Here is a 15450-nt window from a genome sequence, read left to right as displayed (position 1 = left end):
ATTAAAGGAAACTAAATGCAATTTAATTAAATTTAATCCTGAAATGGATCCTTTACTAGGAGAAAAAAAAAATGCTATAAACTGGATATAATTAGGATAACTGATGCACTATAGATAAAAGTAGTGTATTAGCCGGGACCGGTTTGGCTCAATGGATAGAGCGTCGGCTTGGGGACTGAAGGGTCCCGGGTTCGATTCCGGTCAAGGGCATGTACCTTGGTTGCGGGCATATCCCCAGTAGGGGGTGTGCAAGAGGCTCTCTCATCGATGTTTCTAACTATCTCTCTTCCTCTCTGTATAAAATCAATAAAATATATTTTTAAAAAAAAGTAGTGTATTAGTGTTAAATTTCCTGAATATGTTATGCATAAGAATATCTTTACTCATAAGTAAACAATGAAATACTAAGAGGCAAATAGAATTATGCATGCAATTTTCTCCCAAATTGTTCAGAAAAATCATGTACACACACACACACACACACACACACACACACCCTCACGTCTTCCAGACACATACACAGGAAGAGATGAACAAAGTCTAAAAATTGGTAAATCTAGGTTATTATTGTTTTTACTGAAAAACCAATTTGATTTGATTTTTGTTATATAAATCTTTATTGTTCAGATTATTACGATTGTTCCTCCTTTATCCCCCCATAGCTCCCCTCCACCCAGTTCCCACCCCAACCTCTGCCCTTACCCTGCCCCCACTATCCTCATCCATAGGTGTACAATTTTTGTCCAGTCTCTTCCTGCACCCCCACACCCTTCCCCCCCCCCAGAATTGTCAGACCACTCCCTTTCTATGCCCCTGATTCTATTATATTAACCAGTTTATTCTATTCACTTGATTTTTAGATTCACTTGTTGATAGATATGTATTTGTTGTTCATAATTTTTATCTTTACCCTTTTCTTCTTCCTCTTCTGAAAGAATACCTTTTAGCATTTCATATAATACTGGTTCAGTGGTGATGAACTCCTTTAGCTTTTTCTTATCTGTGAAGCTCTTTATCTGACCTTTAATTCTGAATGATAGTTTTGCTGGGTAGAGTAGGTCTTGCTATTCATCACTTTGAATATTTCTTGCCACTCCCTTCTGGCCTACATAGTTTCTGTTGAGAAATCAGCTGACAATCTTATGGGTGCTCCTTTGTATGTAACTATAATAACTGTTTTTATTGAGGTTGGAATATGATGAAAAAGGGGATTATCGTATAAAATTTAAAATCAGCCATAAGGAAGAACTTCCAGAAAATGAGGTTTCCAAAATACAAGAACAGATTGATTCCTAGAAGAATAATTCACAGGACCAAAGAAAAGATATTTGCTTTTTTTTTTTTTTTTTTTTTTTTTAGTCTATAATAAATTATAGCTTTCCCCCCAAAGATGGCTTAACTGTTCTCATGCTTGAAGATGGTGATATGTTTTTGTTTTGTTTTTTATTGTGGTCAAAAAAACGTAACAGTAAGTTTACCATCTTCACCATTTTCAAACGTTAAGTAGTGTTAAGTATATTTAAGTTGTGCAGCAGACCTCGAGCGTCTTCAGCTTGCCACACAGAAACTCTATACCCACTAAACACGGATTCCCTCTCCCCAGTCCTTGGCAACCACATGGTATTTTTAAATTCCAAGAAATGTTTAAGTATTTTAAAAACTTGGTGAATGTGGAAATTTCTGTACCATTCTTGCACTTTTTCACTAAGTTTGAAATCACTGCAAAATTAAAAGTTTTTAAAAACAAAGAGCTTTGGACTGCAGAGTTTTCCTACTTGACTAAGAGGAGGATTGTGAGATAGGGAGAGAGAGAGAGAGAGAGAGAGAGAGAGAGAGAGAGAGAGAGAGAGAGAGAGAGAGAGGGATTGAGATTCTTTTACAATGGAACTGGCCATCTGGCCATCTGTTTCTCAGTAACGGAAGTAGTTTTGGTCATTCAGCTTTTCTTTCTTCCCTATTTAATCTGTTTAAATTTGGAACACAAGTAATTAGGAACCACTCTATATTTGGTAAATGTGATTTCCATATTTAATGAATCAATAAATATTCAGTGTCTATTATCTACAAGCTATGCAGATAAAATAAGAGGGGAAGAAAGCAATTTGTGGTTTCAGGTGATCTATGTAGTGATTTCAGAAATAAAGTATCTTCTCTGTACTACATTCAGGAATCTTTTAGTCTAGTACTGTGCCCTCTGAGACAGTGGCCACTAGCTTCCTGTAGCTATCTACACTTAAAATAACTGAACAAAAAGGAAAATTCAGGCCCTCAGTACACTAACCGAATTTCAAACGCTCATTAACCACCTTCACAGAAAATTCTACTGAACAGCACGGGTAGTAGAAGAGATTACACTATACACTAAATACATTAGTACAAGGTATATGATAATAAACACTATAGAAGCTTAGGGGGAGGAAAGATTATTTTGTAGGATGTGGAAGTAGGAGAAACGTCATTGGGGGTAGTTTCAAGAAGATTGACTATGGACAGGAGGAAGTGGAGCAAGAGAATTCCAGGGAGAGAAAACCCGAACTAGGCAGAAAAGGGAGGGACATATTTGAAAACACAACTTAATTCTGTGTATCCGTAACGTTAGGTATGTAAAGGAGGGAAGGGCTGTATGAAACTATGAATGCTAAGCTACTTAGGATGGAGTATTCTCTAGGCAATAGGAAGTTACTGATGGTTTTTGAACAAGATTAAAAAACGTGACTTAATAGTTGTTTTAAAAAAGATAGTCTGGTAGCATGTGTGTGAAATGGGTTTGGTTTGAAGTTATAAAGACAATGTGGCATTGCAAGAGCCGAAATGAGAGATAATGAGTCTATCACTAAGGATGTTTTCAACAGCATTTAACAAAACCCAATTTAAAATGGCTTACGCAGTAAGGAAATTTACATTTCACAAGTTTGGGAATTACGAGGTAGAATAGTCTTCAGGTTTGAAAGATGAAGAACAGAAGTTTGATACTATCATCAAAGTAAAGGTTCTTTCCATATCTGCTCTGATGATTTGGGTGTTGGCATCATTTTATGACTAATAACAAGATGGTAATGACAGTTCCAGGTATCATATCCTGAAGTCATAATGTGCAGAGAAGAGATCTTAAGAAAGGGAAACTATTTCCCAGAATCACTTCCCTTACCCTCTGGCTGACTTCCCTTCCAGCTCCTAGACCATGGCTTAATCACATGTCCATTCATGAAGCAGTCCCAGGTTTATATGCTGGAACAAGTGTTGGGGAGTCAAAAACAGAGAGGTGAGCATGTAAGGGGACTCTAGGACTTAAGCCTAAATGACTATTGTGCACAGGAAGAGAACTTATGAAAGGAAATATGAGTTGTGATAGTCCTAATTTGAGATGCTAAAGAAATATCGAGGTGCAGATGATCAGTATGCAAAAAAAGATGGGACCAGAGTTCAGAATAAAGAATCCAAGATGGGGATATACATTGAATATCATCTGCAGAGAGAAAATAAAGAAAAGCCATGCGATTGCCAAAGGACAGGAGGCATGTCTACAATACAACCTTGAAGGATGAGATGGAGACAGAGAAAACTTGGCCAGAGAAGTAGGCGAACCCAGGCCGTATATTGCACAGAAATCAAGAGGAATGGATGGAATTTCAAGGCCAACAGTGTTAAATGCTATGGAGAGACTCAGAATGATATCACCTTAAAGGATTGGGTTGCCAACTAGAAGGTCATCGTGACCTTTAAGAGAGTTGCTTCATAGTAAGGTAGGAGCGGGTAGGTTTCAGGTGACACGGTAGGTAGGAGCATGAAATCATGAAATATGGACTGTTCTTTCAAAAGGTTTGGTAGTCATGAAAGAGAAAACTATGAATAAAGATGTTTATAGCAATATTTATAGGACTAAAAATCAGAAGCAACTGAAATTTCTGAATATATTATTTAAAAATTAGAGTTTGAATAGTCAATTGTATATGTTGCAATCGTTTAAAATAATGACTAAGATTCTGAAACAATATGGAAAACTTTATAATATTTAATGAAGGAAAAAGAAAAAAACTTAAAAAAAACAAACAAACACATGAATTACAGCACCAAGAAGTGAATATACGATTCTAGAAAAATATATAAAATGATTATAATTGTCTTGGAGCTGTTGGACATTGGGATATTTTCCCCCTATTTTTCCAAATTTTGTGTAATGTTTTTTCCCAAGTTTGAAATCATTGCAAAATTAGAAGTTTTTAAAAACAAAGAGCTTTGAACTACAGAGTGATAGACTCATTATCTCTCATTTGGGCTCTTGCAATGCTACATGGTCTTTATATCTTCAAACCAAATCCAGTTCATACACATGCTACCAGATTATCTTTCTTAAACAACTATTAGGTCATGTCTTTTATCTTGTTCAAAGACCATTAGTAATGTCCAATTGTCTAGAGAATACTCCACCTAAAATTTTATAACTAATGTATATGCATATATTTAAATATATTAACTGACAAAGACAGAGGATGGTAATGTGAGGGTACTGTAAGGTTTTGTTTGCTTTGTTTGGAAGGAAATAAGAGACATTTGGCCATGTTTATATGCTGAGGTAAAAATTCAAAGTAGTGTGAAAAACTGAAGATGCAAGAATAAGGTGATGGCTTTTGATCATCCAAGACAAGCATAGGGAAATAATATTGAAGACACAATAGGAGAGTTTACTTCTTAGGGGAAGGGACATTTTCTGAGACAAAAAAAGAAAAAAAAAAAAAAAAGAAAGAAAAAATGAAAAGAAAGAAAATCCCAATATATTTGTGTATGCATGTGTGTTTGTGTGTGTGTATAAATTGAAAGTTGATTCTAAAATGTGGAAATATAAGGATCTAGAATAACTCAGACAATTTTGAAGAAGAATAAAGTTAAAAGACATACTCTACCAAATTTAAAGAGTTATTAAAAGGCCCAGTAATTAAGACAGTGTGGTATTGGCACAAGGATAGATGAATGCACCAAAGAAACATAATAGAGAATCCAGAAATAGAACTTGATTTATGACAAAGGCATTGCTGTAATTCAGTGAGGAAAGGATAATATTCCCAATAAATGGTGCTGGAGCAATTGGCTACTCATCACACCATACACAAAAAATTAATTCAAGATGGCTCAAAGACCTAAATGAGGAGTTAAAAAAATGAAAGCTTCCATTCATCAAAAGACACAATCAGAAGAGCAGGTAAGGTAGAGATAATCTATTTCACTACGTACATCTGACAATGGACTCACTCAGAATATGTAAAAATCTTTACAAACCAAGAAGAAAAACTAAACAACTTAATTTTTTAAAATAGGGAAAAACTCTAGAAGAGGTACTCTATAAAGATGATTTCCAAATGACCAATACGTTGATGGAAAAGTGTTCCAAACAATTTCATACCAGGGAAATGCAAATTACAAACACACATAACTACTTACTCAGCAGAATGGCAAAAAATTACAAAGTCTGACAGCTCCAAGTGTTAACAAAAAAAGATATGGAGCAACTACACTGATGATACAATGCAGATGAAGTGTAAATTGGTTCAACCACATCGGAAATCTCTTTGGCAGTATTCAAATAAGGTAAATAATATATCTATTCTACAACCCAACTATGTTGGTGTATTTTATGTGTCAACTTGGCTGGGCCATGGTGCCCAGACTATTGGTCAAACATTATTCAGGGCATTTCTGGGTGTTTTGTATATTTACATTTCACTTGGTGGACTTTCAGTAAAGCAGGTTGCCCTCCATAATGTGGGTGGGCCTCATCTAATCGTTGAAGGTTTGACTTGAACAAAAGATCAACTTCCCCCAAGTAGGAGGGACTCTCCAGCAGATAGATGGCTTTATGGAGTGACTTTTAATTGGTACAGGGTTTCTTTTTGGGATAATTAAAATGCTCTGAAATTATATATTGGTGATAGTTTCATAACTCTGAATATACTAAAAACTCCTGAATTTTGCAATTTGAAAGGGTAAATTTTATGGTATGTATATTATCCTATATAATATATAGGTAATATGCAAATTAACCCTCACAACCAGGCCATCAGGGGGTTAGTGAGGGACAACCAAATGACTGAACAGCAGGCTGCATGAAACAACCACACCAGCAGAGAGGCCATGAGGGGAGACCAGGCCAGCAGAGTGGGGCAGTTGGGGATGACCAGGCAGGGGGAGGGGGGAGTAAGAGGCAACCAGGCCAGTGGAGGGGGCAGTTAGGGGTGACCAGGCTAGCAGGGGGAGCAGTTGAGGGTGATTAGGCTGGCAGGGGGGGCACTGAGGGGCGGCTAGGCCAGTGGGGGGGGGGGACAGTTGGGAGCAACTAGGCTGGCAGGGAGGGGGCAGTTGGGGGCGACCTGGCTGATAGTAGGGGGCAGTTAGGGGCGACCAGGCTAGCGGCGGGGGGGGGGGGGGGGGGCAGTTAGGGTAGATCAGGTCAGCATACAGCAGCAGTGAAGGGTGAGCAGGCCGATAGGGGGAGGGGGAGACAGTTAGGGGTGACCAGGCAGGTAGGCAGGTAAGTGATTAGGAGCCAGCATTCCAGGATTGTGAGAGGGATGTCTGACTGCTGATTTAGGCCCAGGGATTGGGTCTAAACTGGCAGTCAGACATCCCCAGAGGAGTCCCGGATTGGAGAGGGTACAGGCTGGGCTGAGGGGACCCCTCTCAGCCCTGTGCACAGATTTCGTGCACTGGGCCTTTAGTATTTTAATAAAGTTATTATATATTTTTAAAAAATAAATTACTAATATATGTAACAAAATAAATATGTTCTATATCTTGATCTGGGTAATGGTTGTTTGGATTTAAACATATGCAAAAACTCATTGAGCTATATAAAAGTTAGGTGCTATTTAAGTACTTTACTAATTATACTTGTACTTCAATAAAAAGTAAAAAAAGGAGAATGATGAATGACAATGTAAGGAAGTTTAATCTTAGAAAAAGAGGGATGTTAGAGAGGTTTTGGGGTCCTCTTCCCTTTCATATATACGTAAAGCAGAACCTTTTGCTCAGCATAAGAGTTTCAGAAGGGGGTTAAAAACTCATGGAAAGGAGTCAGTGATATAAAGGAAGAGAGTCACTCATTCATTCTTTTATTTCTCTCTAGGATAGGCAAGGTTTTTTATTCACATGCTCTCATGTGTACAAAAGATGGTATTATGTGTTTTGTGGGTGGAGGTACCAGAAGTTGTTATGAGTAATTTAAAAACTTATTTTAGGAGAATAATAATAGTAGATTGAGCCATGAGAAATCAATAGTCCTCTTCACCTATTATATTTAATTGCTCTACTTTAGGAGTAAACTTGAAAAAATCAGAATTACTAATCTTCTCTTCTTTGTTTCTGTCTTTCCTCATTTATCATAGACTCTTTAATTAAAAGACATTTCATTCAGAATGTTTTTTGTCAGCATCATTTGCAATTTTTTTGCAATCTATAACAATGTCACCTATCTGTAAGCTGGACTTGTTCAATACTTTCACCGCTCTTCATCACTTTTTTGTTTTTGTTTTTGTTTTTAAATATATTGTTATTGATTTCAGAGAGGATAGGAGAGGGAGAGAAAGATAGAAACATCAATGGTGAGAGAGAATCATTGATCGGCTACCTACTGTATGCTCTGAGCCCACCACCCAGGCATGTGCCTCTGACCGGAATCAAACCTGGGACCCTTCAGTCCACAGGCCAGTGCTCTATCCACTGAGGCAAACTGGCTAGAACTCTTCTTCACTTTTTAGTGACTGTAAAACCGTTGTTTAAAAAATCTGTTATTTTCCAGTAACAATGATTTTCATTTTTGAGACTAGATTATGGTGCCAAAACTTATCAGAAAATATTGTTAGCACCTGTTATAGAATATGGCACATGGATACATTGGTGTGATGCTCAAATGTGTAGGAACTCAAGGCATACAAAATTTCCCAATTATTAACCAATATTTATATATAGTAATTTGCAAGTTGCAGAGTTTTTTTTTCCACATACATGGTCTACTTTGTTCTTCACAGATTCCTTTGTTACATACATTATTACTACCACCGCCAATTCATAAGTAAAAATCTTAAGATTCAAGGGGTTAAATGACTCACCAATCTAAAACAATTTGTAAGTGGACAGTGGGCTTTTGAACAGATCCTCTGATGCCATGTCCCAGGTCCTTTTCACCATCATGCAAGACTTATTCTTTTTGCTCAAACAATTTACAATGGTGGTAATAATAAGATAGGCAGTTTAAGTATAACCTGGGGTTCAGAGGAGGAGGAGAGGAGATCACAGGAAAGATTCCTTAGAGATCATATTTCACATGAGCCTTGAAGAAGGGATGGGTTTGCAAGAAACCAAAAATTATAAATCAGCTAAAATCAGTAAATAAAAAGGAAGGCATTCCAGGTGCATGTGACGGCAGAAGCAAAGTCATAGAAAGTCAGAAAAAACGTAAAGCTTATTTTTGGAACATTAAGTAGTTTGGTTTTGCTGAACTGTAGGGAGAGTGTAGGATCGTGGTGAGAGACAGAAAAGCAATGCGAACTACATTTGGTAGGCAGTGGTGTATCATTCAAGTTTTATAAATAATAACATATTACTGCATCTGCACTTCATTTGTCCTGTGTTTAGGGAGAAAAGGAAGACAAAAGTGGGGAGATCATAAAGCCAGCTCTTATTAGGCAAAGGTATGAGAACCTGAACAAAGCTGTGGCAATAAAAAGAGTCAGAGCAAAAGAAATTTTGATGGTAGATATTTTAAAATCACTTTAGGCAAATGAAATAAAGTAGAGGATAAAGGAGAAAAAGTTATCAAAGAAGACACTGTGAGTTTTGAGCCTGAATGAGAGAGAATTGTTATCCTATTCACTGAAACAAAGGAGTAAGGTGAAGAAATTGCTTTTGGTGGGAGTGATGAAGTAGATTTTTAAAGTGTTGAAATGATTTTTGTTGTTCTGCAACCTTCTCAAACCTTCTCTCTCATTCAAATATTTAGAAAAAGAAGATGAATACACATGGCCAATAAGTGCATGAAAACGAGTTATCTCGTTGGTAATAATGCAAATGCAAGTTAAAAAAACATACGAAGTAGTGATTTTTTCCCAGCCTTTTAGATAAAGACTCAACAGACCAATTGTTCAGAAATAAATTTAAGAAATATATAGGATTGATAAGAAAAACTTAAAAAACCCTAATGAAGGACATGAAAACTAGAAAAATAGAAATATCTTTTTGAGTGGAAAGACAATATGTTAAAAATGAAAATTGGCCCCAAGCTATAAATTTAACTCAGTCATAATCAAAAGTTGACAAAATGATTTTAAGAACGATGGATATTTTATAAGTGAATCAAATAAGCAGGTTACACAACAGTGTGTATAAGCATACTACAATTATTGTAAAAAGGGGAGGGAATCACATACACGGGAGGAAAATGGGACGCACTGTGATGAAGGCGAGAGATTGGGATATCTCTTTTTATTCTCCTGATTTAGAAAATGTGAATGTATTACATATTTAAGTTAATGAAATTAATTAAGGGGATATGGCTAGATTAATTTTTTAAAAGCAGAAATAATTGTGTGTGTGTGTGTGTGTGTGTGGGGATTGCATCAATATACTCTACAATCAGAAGGCTTGTTGCAAAGATTAAATGAATGAACATATGTTGTGTTTGCAATAGTTCTGAGCACATGTTTGGCTATTATTTTATAATCTTGATATGGAAACTATGACTCAAATATCATCTATCATAAAGGAATATACTAATAGATGATTACTACATGACATTTAATTCCTTTGAATGTGTGTAATAAAAAAAAAGATTAATAAAAACATAAACTGGAAAAATATACTTACCACATACATGATGAACAAGGTCAGACAAACCACAGATATGTTTTGAGTATTCACCCTGGATCAGACATTACATTAGAGCAATGATTTTCAATCCTTGTGCCACAGAGTTTTTTAAAACATGCAATACCTGACGATTCAGTCAGGGGCACTGACCTCTTTTCCCTTACATTGTCAAATAAAAAAATGGCAACAGCCAACACAATAATCGCTGTCTGGTGTGAATGAATCAAAATCATCCCTATTTTTTTTGTCAGATTGGCAAAAAAGGTATTTTTTTTTTTTAGTGTGCTGCAAAATTTTTGTGATTCATTTATGTGTGCCAGGACACGACAAAGGTTGAAAATCACCGCACTAGAGGCTGGCTATGTTATGATGGAGAGGATGGTCTCAGTCCTTAATGGAATTCATAATCCATGGAGACTTATATTACTACCCCTAATATACAAAGGGTTATTCAAAATTCTAAGGTTAAAATCCCGCAGGGTAACAGGAAATGGACAAAGGGCATAAATAGGTTTTCAAGTGTATTGTTACTAGTCAATAAATGTAGGAAAATAAATTCATTCTTAATAGCCAATCCCACTCAAAAACAATGACTTTAACTTTTGGAATGTATTTAATGGAAAAAATGAAAATAAAGCAAAGGACCAATGTTGGCATTGTGGAGAAAGAGGCATTCTTATATGCTGGTATGGGAGTAGAATTAGTGTAAGCTTCCCACAAGGCTATTTAACAACATGTATTGGAATTTTAAATATGCAAGCTGTCTGACCTAGCAATTCCACTCCTAGGAAAGAATAATTGGACATTTATTTGCAGGAGTATGTTCTAGGATGTTTTCTTCAACCTTCAATATAATAGAAATAAAATAGAAAAAACAACAACCACACAACAGAAAACAACCTGAATATAAGCAACAAGCTAAATTATGGTGCATTGATACAATATAATAGGAGGCAGTGATTTAAAAGGATCATGTAGATTAGGGGTGTCGAACTCAAGCAGAGAAGGGGCAAAAATCTAAAATCCAGCCTAAATCGCGGGCCGAATGGTTTACTGAACAGTCATAAACTGACAATGTCATAAACTGACAGCGGAGTGCAGTGATGACAGCGCGGTGCGGGCCACAGTGCAAGGCCTGGCGGGCTGGATTTGGCCCGCGGGCCTTGTGTTTGACACATGTGATGTAGATGCATATACATCGACATGAAAAAAATGCCACAATATTATATTAAGTGAAGAAGGTAGATAGAGTATGTAACAGATTATAAGAAAATACTCATATCACATTTAACACAGTGTGTGTGGGTATGTGGGTGTGAATGTGGGAATATATAGAAAAATAATTTACAGCATTGTAGAATTTTATAACTGGAAGGAAGGGATTTTTAAAAATCATTTCATTTGTACTTCCTCATTTCACCTGCATAGAAACTAAACAAATTGCTCCAGGTCAGAGTTATTGGTAGAACCAGTTCTAGAATCAAGATTATCTGACTCCAGTCCATCTTGTACCCATGATTCAGTAAACATGTCTTATTGATCAAAACTATTCTGTCTGATTTTCCTTTTATGTCTGAGAAATAGGACATTGTGGGTTTGTCAAGTCAAGCATACAAATAAGGGCTTACAATTTAATCAGAATAACTATTAACAATAGATAGACATTTTGGATGCATTCCTTTACCTGGATTCACTCATTATTAGGATTACAGGGTCTATGGTCAGTTTATCATCTTCCTAATCCTAACAGGGTACTCTTCCTCTATTGTTAATACTTAGACACCAAAATTCTCTAATAAAAGTGAGGGGAAAAAAATCTCTCCTTATCAAGAAACTTCATCTTGACCTAGCAAAAATATTATCTATTTTAATTTTTATCTAGCAAAAGTCTGAATATAGAAAAAATAAATTTCCCCTAGTTTGCACTGCACTGTCTGGCTTATTAACATTCTTTCTGATGTGAATTATAATGACAGCTGACAATAGACACTAATGTAATTATTATAGCCTCTTGACCAGAATTAAATATTTCAAGCCAATACTATATCTGTAGATGAAAATTTCCACTAAAATCAAATGAATTCTTAACATAGTTTTTCTCTCCCACTGTAATACTTTTAATTTTCTGTTATGTATGAAATATGTAAAAGTGTTCATAGTTAGCTCTCTGGTCAAGGAAAAAAATAAATCCCCATATTTACTTCTCATGAAAAGGATTCTTTAAGAAAATCCGCAATGAGAAGTTATGATTGATAGTAATAATGAAGCTAGGCATGTTTTTTTTTTTAAATTCAAAAACAACATACCGTAAGCAGAAGGAACTATCTTCAACATTCTCAAACAGGTTCTGTTAGGTGGGAAAATATAATATCACTGTGTGGGATTTGCTCCTGAAATAAGAAAAATTACACTGTTTATTAAATAAGAAAAAAACACTGTTTCTGTGTTTGTGTTTGTTCTAGACTTTGTACAGCATCTTCCATATTTTAATTATCCCTTAGAGTAATCTTAAAGAGTACATATTATAATCTCCAATTTATAAATGAAAAACCCAAATTCAAAGAGCTTAAATGACAGATTCAAGGTTACACATGTAGATAGTAGTAGAATTGTGATTTAAAATATCTTCTGATTTTAAAACTACACATCCTCCCTCAAAAAAAAAAAAAAAATGCATTTCCAAGAAATAGCATGCATATTTTCAGAGATATCTAGAACAGTAGCTTCTTGAATATAACATTTTAGAGTAACTATGAACATAATCTAAAATCCCCTAGAGTTGTTTAATTCTTTTCCTTCAACTAAATTGTGATATAGTTCCAATGGCTTCTTTGGGTGTTTTAAGTTGATGGCCCTATTTTTCAGGCAAAACAGAGTAAATTGTTCATCATATTGTGAAAGATAAAATGATTATTTTTAGAATTTCCACAATTCAATGTATTGTCACATAAAACCATGCATATATATATATATATATATATATATATATATATATATATATAAAAGCCTAAGTGACTGAATGACTGGTTGCTATGACATGCACTACCACCAGGGGACAGATGCCTCAATGCACAGGATCAGGCTCCCTCTGTCTGGATTGGGCCTTCAGGAACTGAACCCCCTCCTGTCTGGATTGGGCTTTTGGGGATCGGGCCCAAACTGGCTATCCAACATCCCCTGAGGGGTCCCGAATTGCGAGAGGGTGCAGGCAAGCTGAGGGACCCCACTGGTGCATGAATCTGTGCAACAGGCCTTTAGTTTTTAAATAAACGGGGAACCTGCAGTATAGTAAGAAAAATACTATACTGTTTTTTACATATAAAAAGTAAGCAGAGCCTGGCTGATGTGGCTCAGTAGTTGAGCATTGACCTACTAAGATGTGTTTTTTCCCCCCAGAGAAAATAACTTTGTTATTGAGTGTTCTCTAGTCTCTGCCTATTTACCATTGAAACAATAGTTTTTAGAATACTGTACTGGATTAATTAATGTTTTTAGTATTAAAGCATCATTATAGCAGAATAAACACTTTTATGAGTTTTTATATTATCAGATGGTATAACTGAAGTCATATTGTCTGTGAAGTGATCTGATAGCATTTTGAAAGCAATAAATTTATCTTTGACAGAACATGTCAAGCTTATATTTACAGCATAAAACTTTGCAGAGTTTACATCTATACTCCTGATATATTAACTATTTCAAAAGGCATTGGGGCCCTGTCGTATCTGCCCTTTTCAACCCAGGCTGCATGTACCTGGAACATCTGGTTTTTTATTCATTAAATTCAACATTCCAGTGGAAAAGCTATTGGAATGTGCAAAGATTCAAACAACAAGCCAGGACAGCTGCATCAGAGACCAGTCTTATTTTGAGACTAGAAAACTCATGCAAATAAACAATAGCAACACATATTAAGAAGTGAATTAATGACAGCTTACTGAAGATGACTCAAAAAGAAGAAAATTTCAATTGTAGTTTACAGATTTCTCTGTAGGATTAAAAGAAGTGAGATACTGATCATCTTGAATGAGATGGTAGATTTCTTTAAAACAAATTTACACTGTCCTTACATATAAGAAAATATTTCAGACAGCATGAATAGACCTTGAGGGCATTATGCTAAGTGAAATAAACCAGACAGAGAAAGACAAAAATGGAATGATCTCAGTTATATGTGGAATATGAAAAAACTGAACTCATAGAAACAGAGGTGAGACTGGTAGTTGGGGAGGTGGGGAGGAGATGGGTGAAGGTGGTCAAAAGGTACAAACTTCCAGTTATATGATAATGAAGTCCAGAGGATGTACAGCATGGTGACTATTGCCAATAATGCTGTATTGCATATGAAAGTTGCTAATATGCTTCAGTGCAGGCCTTGTTTGGCAATTTATCACAAACTCTAAAATAATGGGATTGAAATTTAAAAGCTTTTCTTCTTTCTGGGCTTTTGTTCTGTTTTGTTAAAATCAAACACAATCCCTGAGTTCCTGCTTCATGCAGGATACCACATAGTAAATTCCTGTTTATTCAGAATGATTGGCACTCACAGGCTCTGTGAACAGAGAGTGAATGAGAACCTTTTCATTCAGGAATTGTCAGATATCAACATATTAGAGTAGAGCATAAAGCTCAGTTTAAACTTTCTTTGATTATCCAGAAACCTACTTCAGAATTTTACAGTGACTGGATGTGATCATTAGAAATATTACTTGAGTTTTCTAGGTGACTGAGTGCTCATCTCAGTGATGTTACTTGTCATATGAGCAACAGACCATGTCTATCCTCAAGGGTTTAGTCTAGCTCTGAGGACAGATCAAAAGAACTATATCACCAGAAAACAAGTTATGTAGCAACATACCAGTGAATGTTCATTAAATTATGCAAATTAAGATAATAAAATTAACAATTTACATAATAATTATACAAATGAACAAAACCACAAACATAAATGGGTAGGTAATCTTAGTGGCCTTTCAGGAAGAGGTAATTGACTACCAGATTTTGCAGGATTTAAGAGTGAAATGGCAAGTGAATTGACTCATGAGACAGAAGTATTGTGCTTCTGATGAGTGCAAAGCTTTCTAAAGAGTGAGTAGTTCAGTGAAGTTTTGACATCAAAAACTGATTAACTTCATTTCCCAGTGCCTTGGACCACAAATTGAACTCTATCAGTGTTGGCATCAAAAAACTGTTTCATAATCAGGAGTCCATGAGAACTGAAAAAGTCAAGATAAAAAGCACAATTTCAGAATGATTGATGCAATTAAAGTCATTAGGAAGGGCTTGGCTCTAAAGCAGCAAGTTTAAACAATAAGACTATGCCATGTAGCATTTTAGAGTTTTTGTTTACTTTAAGAAAGAGCATAAAATAAACTAATAGATTTTTTTTAAATAGAAGAAGGACCAAATTATTAAATTTATTTTTGAAAGAACACTATGTTATTGACAGTGCTCCAATAGGTAATTAAGAAGCATAAAAGTAAAGTATTAAAATATCCAACGTATTTCCTATTTGGAACAAAAGCACCCCTGAAGTTTCTATAAATCAATATATCTTAATTAAGCAACAATGAGCTTATTCAAAAGTCGAAGTTA

This window comes from Pipistrellus hanaki (assembly GCF_964339955.1).
Source record: "Pipistrellus hanaki genome assembly, chromosome: 7".
Taxonomy (NCBI): Eukaryota; Metazoa; Chordata; class Mammalia; order Chiroptera; family Vespertilionidae; genus Pipistrellus; species Pipistrellus hanaki.
The sequence above is the reverse complement of the archived record's forward strand: the minus strand, read 5'-3'. Positions refer to the sequence as shown.